This window comes from Macrotis lagotis, chromosome 3 (genome assembly GCF_037893015.1).
Source record: "Macrotis lagotis isolate mMagLag1 chromosome 3, bilby.v1.9.chrom.fasta, whole genome shotgun sequence".
Lineage (NCBI taxonomy): Eukaryota > Metazoa > Chordata > Mammalia > Peramelemorphia > Peramelidae > Macrotis > Macrotis lagotis.
The window spans coordinates 247625548-247645500 of NC_133660.1; positions in this window are offsets into that span (position 1 = coordinate 247625548).

Consider the following 19953-nt stretch of genomic DNA (forward strand, 5'->3'; position numbering starts at 1 on the left):
GTTCTAGGGTTCTAGGATTTTTTTTTGCCTTTTCCTTACTATGCAAAGATATTTTGACCCTAAGAATCTTTATTGTTTTTTTGCACCTCTCCTCTACCTTTTTCACTCCTTTCTTCTTAGCATATACTAGCTAAATATTTGCCAATTTAACTATATTATTAAAAACATTTTAGAAAAATAAAATATTATGATAAATTAAGAAGGATATGGTACACTGAGCAAGGTGGTATAGTGGAGAGGTTAGCAGGCCAGCTTTGGAATTAGAGAGATATAACTTTTAGTCATTATATATATATATATATATATATATATATATATATATATATATATATAATCTTAGGAGACTCTAAGACAATAGAGCTTTGTAATTTTTTTTTGCAAGGCAATGACTTGCCCAAGGTCACACAGCTAGGTAATTATTAAATGTCTGAGGTCATATTTGAACTCAGGTACTCCTGTCTCCAGGGTCCTCTATCCACCTAGATGCCCCTGAGCTTTATAATTTTGAAAGGCAGCATGACATAATGGACTTGGAGCACTGAACTTTGAGTCAAAAAAAACCCCTGAGTTCAGGGGCAGCTAGGTGGCACAGTGGATAGAGCAAGACCCTGGAGTCAGGAGTACCTGAGTTCAAATCCCACCTCAGACACTTAGTAATCACCTAGCTGTGTGGCCTCGGGCAAGTCACTTAACTCCATTGCCTTGCAAAAAAAAAACAAACAACACACCTGAGTTCAAATCCTATCATGGATACTAAATTGCTGTATAATCCTGGGCAAGTCACTTTATCTCTTTCAGCCTTAACTGTAAAATGAGATAGCAAATATTTTACAAAAATGATTTGTAGAAATATAGTAGAATACTGAATAAAATGTAGGGAAAAGAGAATAAGCACTTATATAGAAGCTACTATGTGTTAATAAGTATCTTACCTTGGGTTTAAACTCATAGCTTCTTGAGTCTTCCTCTAGCATTGTATTCACTCTACTTTTTTAAAATTATATCCTATATTCCTATATCCACTTTCTTTCCTACAAGAATATTTTGGGGTTAAAGAGCTATTAGGCTGCATTTTTTAGACTGATCTGACTGAGGGAAGTCATCTCACTTTTGCAAACAAGAATTTTGGAATGCCTAATGGGATATATAGGACCTAGAATTTAGAAAGATCTTTACATTCCAGGAATTCCTTCGAATGACCATTGGAAGAGGCTTTCTGGCAGAAGGTAAGCTCCTTGAGAGTGAAGCTTGTTTCATTATCATTTCCTCTTATATCTCGCACAGTGCTTTGGACTTAGATACTAAATAAATATTGGTTTGGGCTTGAATTGATCATTTGATCCAGGGAATCTTAATGTGAGGTCTGTGAATTTTCTTTCCAAAACAAAATTTTGATAACTGTATTTCAAAGCAGTTTGGAAATTGAATTTCAATATGATCATTGACTTCCTTTAGAATTCTGTTATTTTGTGTATTTAAAATCATTATTCTAAAGAGAGGTTCATAGGCTTCACCATATAACCCAAAGGGCTCAAGACACAAGAAGCATAAAAATGCCTGAATTAATCTCTTTCCATCAATTCCATTTAATTCAACAAATATATTTTAAATACCTTCTGCACTGTACCTTGTAAGAGGGTTTCCTGTCCTCAAATTTACTAAAGGAAGACAAAACATATAAATAGATAGGGCTGGTAGTTGGGATATAAGAAATGGGTTTCCTGGAAATTGTAGACTCCAATTGGAAGTTATATGGAAAAGGTAGATGTCCCCTAGCTGGGGATGTCATGAAAGGGACTCCTATTCATCTATGGATTTCAGAGATATGACTCAAAGGAACACTCAAGTTGAAAATTATTTCAAATTGCTTTTTGCTGAAAGATTTACACTTTAGGATTTATTTTGTATTCTGAAAAATGTTTTGCCTCTATTAGTCCTTTATTTGAGAACTGTGGGTTAGAATTTGAAATGGAATCCTCATGGGTCAAAGTAGGGTGTTTTAAGAAAAAATAAAGGCTGAAAGAATGTGTGTTTCCCTTAATCTTAGAGGTCAAATCACATTTAGTAGAATTTTTATTGAGGGAGATTTCAACTCAATAAAATAAATAATAAATTAAAATAATATAAAAGCTTTTAGTCCTTTATTTGAGAACTGTGGATTAGAATTTGAAATGGAATCCTCATTGGTCAAAATAGAGATTCTTAAGAAAAGATAAAGGCTGTGAAAGTTGAAAACTAAGGCATGTTTCCCTTAATCTTATAGGTCAAATCAGGAATAATAGATAGAATTTTTATTGAGGGAGATTTCAACTCAATGAAATAAACAATAAAATAACATAACGTAAAAGCTTACTAAAAATGACAGACATTCCAAAAGAGAATAATCTGTTTCAGAGGATATTCAGGTCAGCAAGCTTACTCTGTTAGGCACTATACTACTCAGGTGGCAATACAAAAAGGTACAAAATCCAGACTTTCATCTTGAGATTGTCACTGGAGGTGTACATGTAGAAATTAGATGTAAATGCTGAGATCATTGTTGGGTACAAGAATGTTTCCTGAGTTTGCTTTCAATATGATTCTACAAAATAGGGATACCAATGACAGCTGGTATTCACTTTTGTTTTTACTTGAGAATTAGAATCCAATGTTTTCCTTTTATTAATAAGAAAAACTGTCATTTTTATGAATATGGCATGAAAAGACTTCAGTTATAAATATTATAGCAATTACTTTCTGAAAATTTGGAGACTCAAGAGTCCTGGAACAGCTGGAAGCTTGGGAAAAATAGGTAATGTTCTATGGCTCTAGCCAGTAAAACAGGCTTCCCATCAAGAAGCAGTAGACCAATATTTCATTCCATTTTCAAACTACTCAATGAAAGGAGTTTTAGGAAACTTTTAGGACAGTCAGTTCCTAATCCTTTTGATTTATTTTTATTCTAATTCATCAAATACATATGCAAAGTAGAATTTATTTTTATTCTAATTCATCAAATACATATGCAAAGTAGAATAGAAAAAAGAATATACATATGAAACTATGAGGTTCTATTATATATAACTTATTTTTCTTTTTAGGTATAATAAATTCAACATTACCTGTCAAAATTATCCTGCTTATCTGTTTTCTTCTGTACAGTCTTCTCTTCTTTTTAAAGCATTAAATTCTTCAGTTATTTTTTTCTTCTTTGGGGGAAAGAAGGGAGGCATTTTATTACCATATCTATCCCCTTTTGTTCTGATTCCTATCAGAATTAAAAAAAAGAAACTTGTAACAAATATACATTGTCTTGCAAAAGAAATTCCCAAATTGACCTTGTCCGAAAATGTATGTCTTATTCTGAACCTTGAGCCTATCACCTTTCTGTGACAGAAGGTGAGTAGCACACTTCATCATCAGTCTTACAGAATTTTATTTCTTGAATTTTTAGCTTCTGGTGATGATTCTGAATAATTAGGGACCCAATGAGAAATTTATCATTCTGGGTGACAGCTGAAGTATAAAAAAAGGAGTCACCCTCACAAATGCCAGGAAAATGTGGTCTTCTTGTGTCACTGAGTGTCAGATGAGAACATCTTAATTGTCTGCAAAACTCTACCTTTGTTATTACTTCAATTGTGAAATTGGCCTTCCCATTTGGAATGACTTAAGTCCTCACTGTCTTGGAAAGGAGAATTTAATGTGTTTTCTTTTCATCTGTAGACATCTGTACTCTGTTTGACTCTGGATTGTAAACTTGCTGGGCAGGAAGGAAGACAAGGATGTGTTGTGAGCACTTTGAGACTTGTTTTGCTAAGGTCAAAAAAAAAGAGTGTATGTCCCCTTGTATCACAACCAAGAACATGTGATATGGAACTTTGATTTGTTGGATATGGGAAGAAAATCTTTTTGCTTTGAAAAGATATTTTACAATCCCTCATTTCAAAATCTTTGTCTACACCAGTGGTGTACATTAAAATATTCAGGAAGAAAAAAAGAAAAATTTGAAAAAGATAACAAAATTTCCTATAGCATCATTGTACAAACTTTGTCAATTCATCAATGTTTCATATAGAGCATTAAGTTAATAGAGAACTTTTCTATTATTGTTCCCATTCAATAGATGAAGAAACTGAAATTCAACAAGGTTAACTCAATCACTCAATCCATAAGTTTTTATTTAGAGCTTACCTAATTGACTTAGCAGTATGAACTGGATAAAGACCTGGTCTTAGAATCAGGAAGACTTGGACCCAAGTTCCATCTTGGACACATGATTCTCTTATAAGGGTAAATAACTCTAGATCACTAGGCCAATCCCGGTCACACAATGACCTCTCTGTGACCCTCAACAGTCCCTTACAATAAACCATCAGCATTTCTATATATTAGCAACAAAATGACCAGAAGAGAAAGAAAATTCCATTTTAAATAATTATAAAAAATATAAAATACTGTTAAGACATGTACAAGAATGATATGAACACAATTACAAAACACACTTTACACAAATTCAAGACCTCAACAATCAGAGATTATTGATTTTCATGGGTAGGACAAGATGATAGAACAAAAGTGTCAATACTACCTGTTATTATATTTATTTATTCAGTATCATAGCAATCAAATTACTAAAAGATTACCTTACAGAACTAGAAAAAAAGTCTCATAATTAATATTGGAGGAAAAAAAGGTAGAGAGTACCAAGGAAAATACTATTTAAAACAGAAAAGAAAATAGATCTAGCAGAACCAAATTTCATACAAAGCAATACTCACTGAAGCAACTTGGAACTGATTAAGAAATTAGATTAAAAAAGTAGAATTAGGGGGCGGCTGGGTGGTGCAGTGGATTAGAGCACTGGCCCTGGAGTCAGGAGTACCTGAGTTCAAATCCAGTTTCAGACACTTAATAATGACCTAGCTGTGTGGTCTTGGGCAAGCCACTTAACCCCATTGCCTTGCAAAAACCTAAAAAAAATAGAATTAGATTAGGGAAACAGATTTCAGTACACAATATGCAGAATCAAACAGGCAAATAACCAGGGAAAGACTGGCTGGGTTTCAAAAAACAAATGCTATGTTCATAGCTTTCCTTGCTATCATCCATTAGAATATAAACTTCCTGCTTGGCACATTGCAAGCATTTAATGAATATTTACTTATTTGGTCATCATTATCAATCATTTAACCCACATGTGCTTATTGATAGGTAACTTTGTCTCAGACATTGTGCTTAAAAAGTAAGATACAAAAAGAATAGCGCAACATTTCTGGCTTTTCAGAACTTACATTAGGTAAAACCACTTCACAAGGGTACATTTAGCTCCAGAGAACTAGTATCATAAATGGATGATAGGTCAAGTGATATTGCAATGTGGGTTGTAGTGAGGATTGATTTTAATGCATAAAAGACATTATCGTGAAGTAAAATTGATCAGAGCTCCTTGATTTGTTTTATCATATAATCAAATTCTTTAAGTGGCAATTAAAAGAGTATCCAAACCATTTTCTTACCGAAGAAGCCTTCCACAATCTAACCAAATAATCTTAGCTGCTTCCAAATACAACAGAAGTTACCCTGATAGACTGGAGTTAATGCTAAGACTTTCATCACCAATGCTAAGTCAAATATCTAATAAAAGTGTCGCAATGATAAATGATTTGAATTAAAAGACTTGGTACACAATAAGTCCAACTCTTCAGCTTGAAGGGCTCCAATTAGAAGAAGGGTGGGGGGGGGATAGGAAAGCATGCTCTGATGAGGATTGCAATTTTCATTGTAAATTGTGTGATTTTGCTTCCTATTTCTTCTTTCAATTGTAATCAGAGCTGCAAATGAGGCATCACACCCTTTACAACTATTCAAGCTCATTTCCCCCCAAGGAATTTCCACTGCCTTTTCTCTCTGTTAAGGTGTTACTTCTCTTGTCTCAATGTGCCCAGTGATAAAGGTGCAAAACACCTCAATATCTCTTCCTTTCTACTGTGGGAAATTCAAAAATTCGTTTTTACTCTGATGGTGGGCTCATGCTAGATAGAATTTACTTTTCAATAAAATCTGTATTGGAATCTAAATAATTGACCACATTTTTAGTGTGCTTTGTTCTTAAACCATGAAAATCCCTTTTCTGCATGGGAAGCATACTGGAAATAATGGATGAGCTGCTGGGTATAGGGTTTTTAAAAAATGTTATTTATTTAAGGGACAATGGGGTTAAGTGACTTTCTCAAGATCACACAGCTAGTCAGTTATTAAGCATCTGAGGCCAAATTTGAACTCAGATCTTCCTGATCATCTAAGCTACCCTCTGGTAAATATTGTTAACAAGAAGAGAGACTCATGGATTGTGTAAATTGATTATTAAGAATTTAACTGCAGTAAGAAAGATGTCAGAGTACTGGAGACAGACTTTTCTTCCTGAATTCAAATATGACCTCAGATACTTACTAGCTGAATGACTCTGAGCGAGTCACTGAACCCTATCTGCCTCAGTTTCCTTATCTGTAAAAAGAGCTGTAGTAGAAAATGTCAAACCATTCTGTGTCTACAGATTGCAGAGAAATGCATAAAGATGAAATTTGACATACAGCCTTGTTTGCAATGCTTTCCCCCCCCATTTCTGTATTTGTGAATATCAAGCAAATGAACTCCCCTTAACATGATGAATTTTTGCCAAGCTTCCATTTAAATCTTTAGTATTTAGCATAGTATAAATCCTTAAAAATGTTTGTGGACAGACTAAAGGGAAATAAATACATCAGGTGATTTTAGAATTTGTCCTAAAGGCATCATTATTTATGGTGATCCAAATTGGGCTGTGTCCATTTGGATTTAACTAAATAAATTCAGAAATATCCTTACATGTCCTTGGGTGTTCCAGGTTCTCTTGCTTGTTCTAATGTTGAACTTGGAATAAAGAATACCTGAGTTCTAATTTTGCCTCAGAATTAAAATTAGATAGAATTAGAATTAGCTGTCTAGGCAAGTCACAACTTCCCTCACTTAGTTTCTTCTGTAAAATGGAGAACAGCACTTTTGTGGGAATCCACTGAGATATTTTGCAAATTACCACATAAATGTAAACTGTTGGTTTGTTCCCTCCCCTATAAATCTCTCACCCACTTGTGAAATTTCCCTAGATCCTAATTTTGAAAGAGAAATCCAAGATTTTGCTTTCTCCATATAATTTCCTTTCAGCCAATCTGCTATCATGAAGATGGCCCATCACTCTATAATTATCAATACGTCATATAAGCAATTCTGGCAATGTTTATCCATTTCTATTTTCAAGAGAATCATTTACTGGGGGGGGTTGTTTATATTTTTGCGTTGTTGGAGTGAAAATGGATTTCTTGCACTTAAGGACTTTCACAAACTGCTGTTGTGTTGACATAGGCAAGTATTAAATCATTAGCTTTATTGATTCAGTTTGAATTCTTGAAAATGAATTAAAGGGTTTTTTTAAAGGAGGCTCTTGGAGATAACATTTTTTTTTTGGTTAGGCAGTGACCTGCTCAAAGTCACACAGCTAGGCAATTATTAAGTGCTGAGGTCATATTTGAACTCAGGTCCTTCAGCCCTGGGGCCAATGCTCTATCCACTGTGCCACCTAGCTGCACCTAAAGGAGACTTTTGAAATGAATAATTGTTTCAATAATATAGCTAACATTAAAAGTTCTTTAGATATATTTAACTTTATCCTTATAAAGAATATGGTAGGTAGGAAATATTATTATCCTCATTTGATAGATGAAAGAACTAAGGTAGATTGAGGTTACACTTCTGGTATTTCAGGCAAAATTTGAACTTGTCAGGGGCAGCTAGGTGGCAAAGTAGATAGAGCACCAGCCCTGGAGACAGGAGGACCTGAATTCAAATTCAGCCTCAGACACTTAATAATTATCTAGCTGTATGACCTTGGGCAAGTCACTTAACCTCAATGCCTTACGAAAAAACCCCAACAGAATTTAAACTCATCTTTCTGACTGTCTAGGTTTCTACTCATTCTGACATATGGCATTTTGCAAGCTCTTCCCCTATTATCTTAGCTTATATCTTCATGGCCAAATTCTTTCTTTTCTTAGTTTTTCTCTCTCTACTTAACAGCAGCTTGTTCTTTTTTTTTAAGATTATAAAAATAATTTGTTTACATTGCTGTTATTTTTCAATGATTTACCCCAAATTTCTATACAGAACATACTCCTGTAAAAAAAAGAAAAACAGAACAATATCAAATAAGACTGACTATATATATATATATATACAGCATCTTGTGTTCACAGAGTATTAACTCTCTAGTGAAATGAAGAAAATATGTTTTACCATCATTCCTCTGGCATTAGGTTTGGTCAATCCAATAATTGACATTCTGATATCTTTCCATATTGTTTTCCTTTATATTATTGAAGTCATATGTCTTCTTGGTTGTGTTTTCTTTTCTGTGATTCTATTCATCTATCTTCTTGAGTTTCTTTTAATTTCTTATGCCAGTTATTTTTTTAATCTTTTATTTTTTCCAGTTACATGGAAAAACAAATTTTAATGTTCTTTTTTTATTTTTGAGTTTCAAATTTTCTCCCTTCCTCATTTTCCTCTTTTGCACTGAGAAAACAAGCGATTTGATATATATTATGTATATGCAGCCATGCAAAACATATTTTCATATTACTCATGTTATGAAAGAAAACACAGATCCTTCCAAAAAAACATAAGAAAAATAATGAAAGTTAAAAAATAGCATGCATTAATCTGTAGTCAGACTTCATCAGTCCTTTTTCTGGACATGGATAATATTTTTCATCATGAGTCCTTTGGAATTGTCTTGGATCATTGGATTGCTGAGAATAGCTAAGTGATTCACAGTTGTTCATTGTAAAATACTGTTTTTATTGTGTTCAGTGTTCTCTTGGTTCTGCTCACTTCACTTTGCATCAGCTCAGTGAAGTCTTTCCAGGTTTTTCTGAAAGCAACCTGCTCATCATTTTTTCTAACACCCAGTATTCAATATTAGAAAAGAAAAAGAAACCTAAGAAAAAACCATATTTCATCAAATATATTTGCCAAATTTTTTCAGCTATTCCCTAGTCAGTGGTTACTCTCTTCCAAGGTGCTAAGATTTTTGCTGCCATAAAAAGTGATTTAAGGAATATTCGTATACATATGGGATCTTTTTTCTGTTTTTGAATTTATTTGGGTGAAGGAATTATAGTAGTAATGATGACTCAAAGAGTACTTTCTCCAACATTTCCAGGTACAGAGATAGCAGTTGCAATTTCAAATCTTAGTAGCTTTTATTAAAGCTTACAACTACCCTAAGACTTTTGGGACACACTGTATAGTCAGTCAAGTTTTTATTACTTATTTACTATAATCAGTCCCTATGCTGAGGGCTGGAAATCCTAAGAAAGGCAAAAAACACCATCTCTATACTCAATTGTATTCTAATGGGGGAAAACAACATACAATAAAGTACATAGAAGATATATTTGAAATAGATGAAGTGTGATATCCAAAGAGAAGGTACCTGGCAGAGTTCTGGAGAATGCCAGATTTGAACTGAATCTTTTTTTTTTGGCAAGGCAATGGGGTTAAGTGGCTTGCCCAAGGCCACACAGCTAGGTAATTATGAAGTATGAGGTCACATTTGAACTCAGGTCCTCCAGTGGGTTTGCAAATCAGACATAACTGAAAATGGGTTTTGTTCTGGATAACGAGTTTGAGATGACTACAAGGACATGGAGGTTAAGATGTCCTAAATATAACTGAGTGGTACATTAACTATATTTCAGGAGGGAAGCTTGGACTGGTTAGTTGGCTTTTAGAATTATCCACAATTTGATCTCCATGTATTGATATCCAAATATTGATTACCAAATGTGATAATATGTTAAAAAAATCTATGATCTCCTACATCTAAATAAGCCTCAGAATTATTACTCTGCCGCCCAGACTTTACCATCAGATCTCAGTTGCTTTCTCAGCATTGGGGACCTTTCATACTTTGGAACATCTCTCTACTTCAGCTCCCTTTTCCCATCCACTGATGAGTTTCTTCCAAGCTTTCCATTTTGGTCCCTGACTGTGTGGAACTTTACCATCATGTACCAATGAGAGCATCTTCTTCCTTCCACCACCTTTTCCATGCCTTTCTATGAGTTATTTTCCTTCCTTTCTTCTTAAAGGCAGGAATTGTCTTTCTTTTTGCCTGCATTTCTGTCCTTGCAAATTGATCCTTGCCATATTCCCTAGCATTTAACAAATAATTAAATAAATTCTTCTTGTCTGAAATATAATGATTTCAAAATTTTAGCTTTAGGAAAGATCTCAGGGGTAGCTTTGTGTTGCTGCAGTGGATGGAGCTCTGCCATCAGGAGGACCTGGGTTCAAATTCTTGGACTCTTGATACTTATTAGCTGTCTGAACTTGGACAAGTCATTTAATCCTAATGCCCCACAATAACAAAAGAAAAAAAAAGAAAAAAGAAAGATCTCAGTCAGTCCCTTCTAACCAATACTGACTTTTTTACTTAATCTTAATTTTTTACTTCTCACCCAGTTCTTTCCTTCCTTCCTTCCTTCCTTCCTTCCTTCCTTCCTTCCTTCCTTCCTTCCTTCCTTCCTTCCTTCCATGTAGATATTAGTTTAGACAGCATTTTTACAGGCTAAGTAATATGCATGGGAATATTTGTTGTTTTTTTAGGTCCTTACTGGCCCCAAGACAATGACTATCTGTGACTCAGACAAGTTACTTAAATCCTGTTTGCCTCAGTTTCTTCATTTATAAATTGAGCTGGAAAAGGACATGACAAACCATTCTAGTATCTTTGCCAAGGAAATTCCAAATAGGGTCACAAAGAAAATGATTGAAAAACAGCATCCCTAGTGAAGCTTCCTCTCCATTCTCCACAACTCCTACCCCAAACATTTTAACAAGGTGAGGAAGATGTTAGGAATTTGATTTAATTAAGCTGTATTTCACAAGGAAACTGTTAAGTTTCTCTGTCATTGATTGGAATGTGCTGGAGGAATGCGCCACTTCATTTGACTCTGATTGCTTTTACATTTGCAAAATATAACAAACCATCACCTTTTTTTGTTTGAATACTTTTCAAATTGCTTAGCATTATAAGGTCTTCATTGCATTTCAAGGATCTTCTCCTGCCATAATACAAATTCCTGACAATCCCTCCCTATGTGAACTAGTTCAAAATTATTGTAATGGTTGATATTTGTAAGAAAAAATATACCCTCCTGACCCCCTGGGCAGCTGTGTCTGACCAACTACAAAAACTAACTTATTTCAGTGGTGAGAAAGTTTATCTGACCATATCAATAGCTTACCAGGAAAGGGGGAAATGCTCAAGCCACTGAATAATCATGAGCCAAGGGTTATTACTGAACAACTTTATATAACCAGACAGTCTGGATGGGATGTCTATGATTCACTTCTGCAACCAGATTATGAATCCTGAAAGGAGGTTACAATAAGCAAGATAAGACTTTAAATTTTCAATTCCTAAGTCAAATTTTAGGTTTGGTAGGCATTTAATATGTGTACTTAATCAGGTTTCCTAACTATGTAAATTTGAACCTTCTCTGAAAATTTAGATGATCTAAAAAGATATTGTTAATTTATTTAAAATGTAACCTGATATAAAATAATCTCTCTATATTCTTTCTGTCTCTGTTTATCTCTGTCTCTTTGTGTCTCACTGTGTATCTAAGATACTCTGTCTCTCAGGTTATCTGTCTCTATCTCTTTCTGTCTCTCTCTCTCTCTCTCTCTGTCTCTGTCTCTGACTCTGTCTCTGTCTCTGACTCTGTCTCTGTCTCTGTCTTGGTCTCTCTGTCTGTCTGTCTGCCTTTGTCTCTCTGTCTCTCTCTGTGTGTCTGAAACATAGCTCCTGGGCTATGCTTCCTATTAGCAATCAATCAATAGAGATTTTTGACTCTGAGCAAAAGTATTTGATAATATGACAAAGTATGAATAGAAGCTACAAAAATTCTCCCCCCAAACCTGCCATGCATTCTTGCATAAATACAAAAAGAATCAAGGATTCCAATTTGAGAATACGGTGATAGTGGTAGTGAGGAAAACATGAGACATATTTGTGTCAAAGCCAGCTTCCAACTCCTGGTATTACAATCCATGGAAGTGGATGCAGTGTCTCTTCTGGGATTGTTACTAAGCTGCATTCTCAGAATCTGCTCTTCTCCATGGCTCAATTCCTTTCTCTGAGAAGTCACCCTTCTTGAAGCTGCTTCTCGCTTGGGTAACTATCTCTTTGTATTCATGTCATTTTGGAGGGTATCTCCAAGTCATTTTTGATGGAATAGAGGATTGAGGCAAAGACATGATGGTAAATTTAGGTAGTAATTGATGCAAGGATCCTACCTGTAATGCTGGATAGCACCTTAGAAGTCATAAAGTTATCCCCTTCCACTTTACAGATAACAAAACTGAGACTGAGAGAGGTTATGTGATTTTTCCATGATTACAGATCTGGTAAGTGTCTGAAATGGAATTTGAACCCATGTTTCTAGAGTAGAGACAGTTTGCTGCAAAAATAACTGGATTCCTAAACTAAAGGTTTTCATTTTGGTTTACCATACTTTTGCTGGTTCTTTCCAGATGGTGCAAGATTCATTGACCTTATCAATGACCTGAATGGAGTAAATAGAGCATCAAACCACGTTGATTCTGTGATATTTAGCATAAACCATGACCTTGGACAAAATCGATTTTTGTTACAATTCAGAATCTAAAATATTCAGATGTCTAATTTTAATACTTTTAGATTCTGAATTGTAACAATTGTACCCTCAAATCTTGTCTTACATGTCTTAGCAATTGATCTATAGCCTCCTCTCATCACCTGGCGACTCATCTTCTGATAATAATCCTCTCCCAGTTTAGTTAGATGAGTCCTCATTCATGCATAGATACACAAAATATTGCCATACTTGGTCTAAAACATTTTTAGCTTGGCTAGAACTGTCAGATGTTTTCCTTTTGCTGGAAGAGCCTTTGAGAATTCATGGTCACCTCCAAACCATAATGAAGTATCAGAAAAAAGGTTTTACACCATCTTATTGCACTGTAGCTAGGGATCATAGATATGGATTTTAAAAAGAGAAGAAATCCAAGGTACTGGGACTTCCTGGAAAATATTTGGAAATGTGGAGTTTTAACTGTTGCGAATAATGCAGGACCAATTTTATGTGCTTCCCTCTCCAATTATTTAGGAGATTAAAGGATCAGGTACCCTTCATGGATTTTCTTATATAATGAAGATATACAGATTTAGAAAGTGTAGCAATTTATGAGTATTTATATTTCCTTCCCCTATGTCCTGCAAAACTGGTCCAATGACAGAATAGAAAAATGAATGACTATTATTTGGAATTCCACTTGGTCTTGACTTAGAACACCTTGCAAATCTCAGAACTTTTCTAGGGGCTTGGAATTTAATTCCCACGACTCTACCAAAACCATGTCAGTAGTGGTCCTTATCCAAAGCACTATATTTGGTTACTGAGTTCAAATTAAAGTTGCTAAGCGATCATCCTAAAAATAAATCATAGCCAAATTATGGCTGCCTTTGAGTCAGTCTCAATCCTTCCTGTGAGCTCATTTGATTTTGTTAGCTCCCACTGACAGGATATCACAGCTCTCTGTAGGTGACATTTTATGTGTCAATGACCTTGAACTCAGATGAAGATATGACTTTAGAATTTTGTTAAGAGAAAAAATCTAAGTTAACTATTGAAAAGATGTGGCTTGAAATAAGAAAAGTAAAAACAACAAAAAAATGAAAATGTCTTCAATCTCTATCAATATAGTTACTGTTTTCTAATGCCTCTTTCCATCCATCCACCCCCACTCTAGTTTAGGATAAAATTCCAATATACAGGTTCCCAGAATCATAAGTTTTTTTAAGATATCCAAGTAGATGGTCCTTGGTTACTCCCATGAACTTGTGAATGTCTCAACTCTGAAGCTTGGGCAGCTCATCTCAGTACTCATTCTTTCTCTCTTCACTGTGATCCTGACCTGGTTACTCTTGGAGCCTGATATCTCTTTCATTTGTTGTTTCTTCCTAGGACACTTTCCTTGAAATGAAGTGGGAAATTAGTAATTGATTATTAACATTGACTATACACTTGAGAAATATTATAGCAACATCAGTGTTCAAATTACTGGCACGTCTCTGCTATTTGTGATTCACGTATCAGTTCCAGATGGATGGAGGTTATGTCAAGTTAACTGAGAGATGAGAGGATGAACCTCCAAGAGGGATTCAAGATAGTGTCCTGGATTAAGAGTATCTTAGAGCATTACAGGTGATCTTCCCTGGGCAGCGTGACAGAGAGTAAGGGTTGGATCCGAAAAAGGACCTGGTTCTGCCACTAACTAGTGTATGACCCTAGTCAATTCATATGCCCTGTCTTAGACTCTTTTTATTCATCTGTAAAATGAAGAGATTAGACTTTAGATTTTTTAAGATTCTTTCCAATACTGTTTATGATCTCAGAGATCATCTACCTGAATCTTCTCATTTTATAGATGAGAAAACCTAGGTAAAAAATGAAATAATTTGGGCAAATTCTCAAAATGATTATAAAAAATGATTATTGGTGGCAGCACTGGAGTGACAACTAGCATCCAGAGACTCTGAAGTCAGGGGTCTTTTTACTATTGTAGAAGAGGAAGCACCCGCATGCATTCATTACTGAGCATCATTCCCACTTTAAACACTTTGGTTCAAATTGAAGAGTAAACAATTTTCAGGCAGAATAAAGTATTCTGCGGTCATTTGGCTAAACTCTCCATAGCCAATGAAGATTTATAACTTATTAAAAATAGAGATTAATTGACAAGCTTCTTTTTCCCCAAGTTTGTTTTTTCTTACCTATTCACAGGGTAACACCATTGACAGTTGATTAGTGGATGAGAAACAACTTTTGATTATTGGGAATAACTAACTCACAGATTCAAAGCTAGCAAAATTTGAGTGCCTATAATCAGAAAACTCATACTGGATACATAGAATGATCATTTTCTAGGTAAGCTTGCTTCCCTTCTAAAGTGACCTAATAACAAGAATAAGAATAGCATCTGTTCTCTTTAGGATACAGACTAGGGAGGGAAGACAAAAAAAAAGAGAAGACTTGGGGAAAGCTCCCAAATGAACCATACAAATATCTTTCTTTCTATTAGCTTTTGTTACCAAGGGTAAATGATACTCTCTCCTGTGAGAGAGAGAGAAGCAAAGAGGCAATTACATTTTTTAAAAAATTCCAAACAGCCAGATCATACTGGATAGCATGCCAGACCTGAAGTCAGGAAGGCCTGAATTTAAATTAAGCCTCAGACACTTCCTAGCTGTGTGACCCTGAGCAAGTTGTTTAACCCCACTTGCCTCAGTCTCTATCTATAAAATGAGCTAAAGAAGGAAATATTAAGCCAATAAAATCCAAAAAGGTTCAGAAAACATTGAAAACAACTGAAATTACAAAGCAATTAAAGTTATTTCAAGGATACTTCTGTATTTTTTTCTCTGAGGAAGAAAAAAATGATGGTAATAATTATAAGGTCTGTTCAATGTAAGAATGATAAATGTTTTAATCAAATTTTCAACTACAGTATTATTTTTTATATTCCCTTTAGTAGTTAGCATTGATTAGATGTTCAGCCCAATTTCACCTCTGTAAATTCAGAGTCCAGTAGTAAGTTTTATGAAGTTATTGAAAAGGGTGTAGTTTCCTCCACTTATAAAGATGATAATGGAAAGAACGAATTTTCAGAAAGCAACTGGGAGATTTATAACAGTCTGATTTCTGACCCATAAATGAAGGACTTGGGTTACTTTTTGCAAGTTCCTTTAGTTTCATTATTTTCCTGATCCCTAACCACTGCCATCACCATATGTTTTCAGATAATGAACTAGTGATTAAGTACAATCGCCTGAACACTGCATTCATTTCCATCTTTTTGTTTTCCTGGAATTCTATCTAGAATCATTCTTTCCTTATATTGTTATTCTCCATACCAGAATATCTTCCTGCTCTCCCATTGCTTATCAGAATACTCCCCTTCTTCAAGGCTCGGAACAAATACCATCTAGACCACTTAGTTTTCTCTGGAGACTCAACTCACACATCTCCCATCTACATGAGGGAGCATTAGCAGTCAATGAGGAGTAAGTGGGTGAGGCAGTGGATCGAGCACCAGCTCTGGACTCAGGAGGACCTGAGTTCAAATATGACCTCAGACACTTAATAATTACCTAGCAGTGTGGCCTTGGGCAAGCCACTTAACCCCATTGCCTTGCAAAAACCAAAAAAGCAGTCATTGATAAAGGTTTTTAGCGATATTAATTTTACATTCCCATGAAAACCCAGTAAAATGATATTATAGTCCCAATTAGTTATATAGAAGAAATGATAAAAAGGTAAATTCATCTAAATATTTCCCAGACAAAGTTTATGACTTTATAGTGAGAATTTATTTAATACTATGTCACAAAGCAACATTTAATGAACTCGACTTTTTGTGTAAACGTTCTACATTAAATTCACCTATAATTTATGTCTTTAAGAATTGCTCAAGGCTGAGAGAAAGTAAGTTACCTAATGTCATGCTTCTTAGGAAGTCTGAGAGATGGGATTCCAAACAAGACTTTCCTGGTTCTAAATCTAGAACTCTATTCATTGAACAACAATGACTTTTTTTTTTATTATTCCATTACTCAGTCAAATCCTTTTGAGTATTCAATCAATTCAGTGAATATTCATTTAAAAACTTATTATATACAAAATGATGTGGTAGCTGTTGGGGATAATACAGACAAAAGCATGTATCTTATTCCCTAAAGAACTTTATATTCTAACAGGAAAGAGGGCTAGAAAATATTGCCTATACACAAAAAAAAAATCTCAAAAAACTCAGTTGATCTATAAAATCATTGATGTTCGTACTTCCTACAATAACGTTCAACAGTGTCCATCCATGATTTCTCTTCCTATGTTTTCAGAGAAACCTGGGAAGACTTGAATGAACTGATGCAGAGCAAAATAGAACAAGAATACTACTACTATGACTACTACTACTACTACTACAATAACACAGCAAAAATAAGTGACTGATCAATGATCTGTTATGATAAAGAATATTAACTGCTTCTAACAGAGAAGACTAAATATACATGAGGTATATGGAAATTTGTTCTATTTGACTAAACTCATTCATTATAGAGTTTTTCTTTTTTTTTCCTAGTGGTGTGATGGAAGAGAGACAGAATAAATGTTTATTAAGTTTTTAAAATTGTAAATAAAATAAGATGAGGAAGTTAGATTCAGTGATTTTTAATAGTCCTTCCTGCTCTCAATATATACTATCCTATTTCCTCTTTAGAAGATTTAGGAAGAAGTTAAAATTGGGAGCTCAGATTGTTTAATTTCATGCTTTTGTCCCTTTATTTTCAACTAAAACTCAAAGAGATGTAGCTTAATATTTGACTATATATGTAGTACAATTCAGGGATCTCTGGATTAGCTCATGTAGAAAAGCACAAAGACTGTGCTTGCATCTATCCTCATCAACATTTTCATCTGCTTGGCCTTTTTCTCCTGCAACATTGTGAATGCAGCTTCTGTGGCTGATAATGCCTCGATGTGACAAAGAGGAGTTGACAGAACAGACAGGCTGCATGCTTGCCGAAATGTCAAGAGGCAACATCATTAACATAGTGCAGTGTCCAATAACTCTGAGCTCCCCATGGACAGTGACTGTACAGAAATAATTACTTGCCATCACATGCACTTCATCACTTCCAAATTAGATTTTTACTAATCCACCGCTTTATTTTCTGAGTAATCTCATTACTGCAGTGGAGTTTCTTTTCTTTTTTTTAAAGCATACTTACAAGATTTATTATTAGCAGATCCATAACAAAATTTGGTGAGTATCAAAGGATTTGAAGATTCAAAGATGACTTAAGGATTTACAGTAATATGGGCAAGGGTGTGGAAAGTCATTTTTCCAATAGGATTTTTCTTTGCATTCATGAAATATTATAAGCTAAAAATAAACTATAATGAAATCTATATTTTCCCTTGATTATTATTCCAAGAAAGTCTATTTTGGGGAATTCTAGAGATATAGAGGAGAGGGACTAAATGATCTTTGACTTGCCATTTTACAAGCTATCTCTATGAAAACTTCATCTATTTCCAATGGACATTTTATTGTGCTGTATTTTCTTATTATAAATTTCAATTAAGAGATAAAGGTAAACATTTTTGACTTCTAGCTATTCTGTGATGCACCTGAGGAGAGGAGTTTTAAAAAAATCTAAGTGATTTCTTCCTCAAAGGTTTCACAATATCTCTTCCTTCTGGGAAACTCAAAAACTTTGAATTCCAGCTCTTATACATGCTACCTATGTTCCCCTGGGCAAGTCACCTTCACATTCCATTTAGTCCTCATCCTGGGGAAGAAGGAAGAAAGGAAATAAGAATCTGTTAAATGTCTGCCCATTCTCTGCCAGACTCTATGTTAAGTGCTCTATGTATTATTTCATTTGATCCTTTGGATAGACCTTTTCCCCTTGAAGGATGAATTCAGCCCTCAGAATTCATTCAATTTTTAAAAAAAGGATACCAAAATAGAAATCAAAACAAAAAACATATCATATTGGAAAGTGAGAAGAGATCATAGTCATAAGAGAAGGGGTGTCTGTGTGTGTGTGTGTGTGTGTGTGTGTGTGTGTGTGTGTGCTATTAGATTTTTAGAAAGTATACACACTGATGCTAAAATCCCAGTTTTTGCTTGGAATTATGAAGTTTATTTCTTTCATACTCCTTCTTATGATTATTTATTAGTTCCACACCTGCCCCCTGAAGTAGAAATCTCAATGGAAGTTACACATTAATACAGAGTTTGGGTTAGATTCTTCTTAGTTTCTCTTTGTAAACTTAGTTGTCTTGGTGGTGGCCTCATGGAATATTGAAGAAGGCATTCTCTAGAGGCATAGGAAGTGGGATCAAATCTCATCTTTCCTGTTTACTACCTGTATGACTCTGGCCAAGTCACTTCCACATTCACAACTCATTCACTTATCCATGGAGGGAGAAAGGAAGAGAGCAAGGAAAGATAGGAAAGGAGAAGGGCAAGCAGGAAGATGGGAAAAGAAAGGAAAAACAGAAGAAAAGAAGAAAAGGGTAGAGAGAAGAAAGTAAAAGAGAAAGGGAAAGAAGAAAGACAAGGAAAGAGGAGAGAGAAAGAAAGGAGGGAGGGAGGGAAAATGAAAATAAAAATGTAAGTCTCTCAATGTGTTAAGTACTTTATAAATATTTCATTTAATTCTTAAAACAGCTATGCGAGGAAGGTGCTACCATTATTATAGTACAGTAGAAGAAATTAAGTGACTTGTTCAGGATCATTCAGCTAATGGGAATGAGACCAGACTTGAACTCAGGTTCTTCTGACTCTAGATCCAGTGTTCTATCCATTTAACTTGTGAAAAAATATAAATCTCTTCCCATGTTACATTATGCTAAGCACTTTACACATACTATCGCACTTAACAACTTTACATACTCTTGATGCTCTGTCCTGTTACTTACTACCAGGACAGGCAACCTTCACCCTGGACCTAGACTTCCATCTTGGAATACCCAAATCTATGCCTCTAGTCCTTGGTTTAAGTTAATTCATTTCCTTATGGAGTTCCCATTCCCAAAGCTCAGCACCTTTCTTAGGGCTAAGTCATTTGCCCCATCTTATTGGATTGCTGGTCCTTCCTAGATACCTTCACATCTTACCTAGTCATCTAGCTTTTGACTTCACCATCTCCCCATCTGCCCGCTACCACACCAGTAACCTCTATCTTCCCTACTTCACATCCATCCTTTTCACATTTCATTCCTTATTTTTGATACAGAAATAAAATCAACAGTGTTATCA